Here is a 348-nt window from a genome sequence, read left to right as displayed (position 1 = left end):
GTTTCAAAATCTCTGTCAAAAAGCGTCAGAGAAGCTTCCCTGCTTAGAATCCACCATAACTACCTGACCCGAAGATCTGGTAGTTAGAAGAGAGGTGCACCTCAAAACAGTTTGTTATCGCAGTTTAGACTGGAAATCACACTGCAAATGGCATTCAAACATGATTGAAAATTGTTTTGTATATCTCTGCCAAAAAGACTCACTGGAGGTTGAGCTTTGAAAATCCAGTTTTCCTCTAAGGGAACATGCAGCAAAATGTGCTTCTAACATGTAGCCAGTCGGAATTCAGGTTTGTAAGTTCTCTGTGGAAGCCCATTGGAGACAATGGTGGAAACAGCTTGTGAAACT

This window comes from Galeopterus variegatus, unplaced genomic scaffold (assembly GCF_000696425.1).
Source record: "Galeopterus variegatus unplaced genomic scaffold, G_variegatus-3.0.2 Scaffold4017, whole genome shotgun sequence".
In the NCBI taxonomy this organism is placed as follows: domain Eukaryota; kingdom Metazoa; phylum Chordata; class Mammalia; order Dermoptera; family Cynocephalidae; genus Galeopterus; species Galeopterus variegatus.
This window is presented reverse-complemented; position numbering follows the sequence as displayed.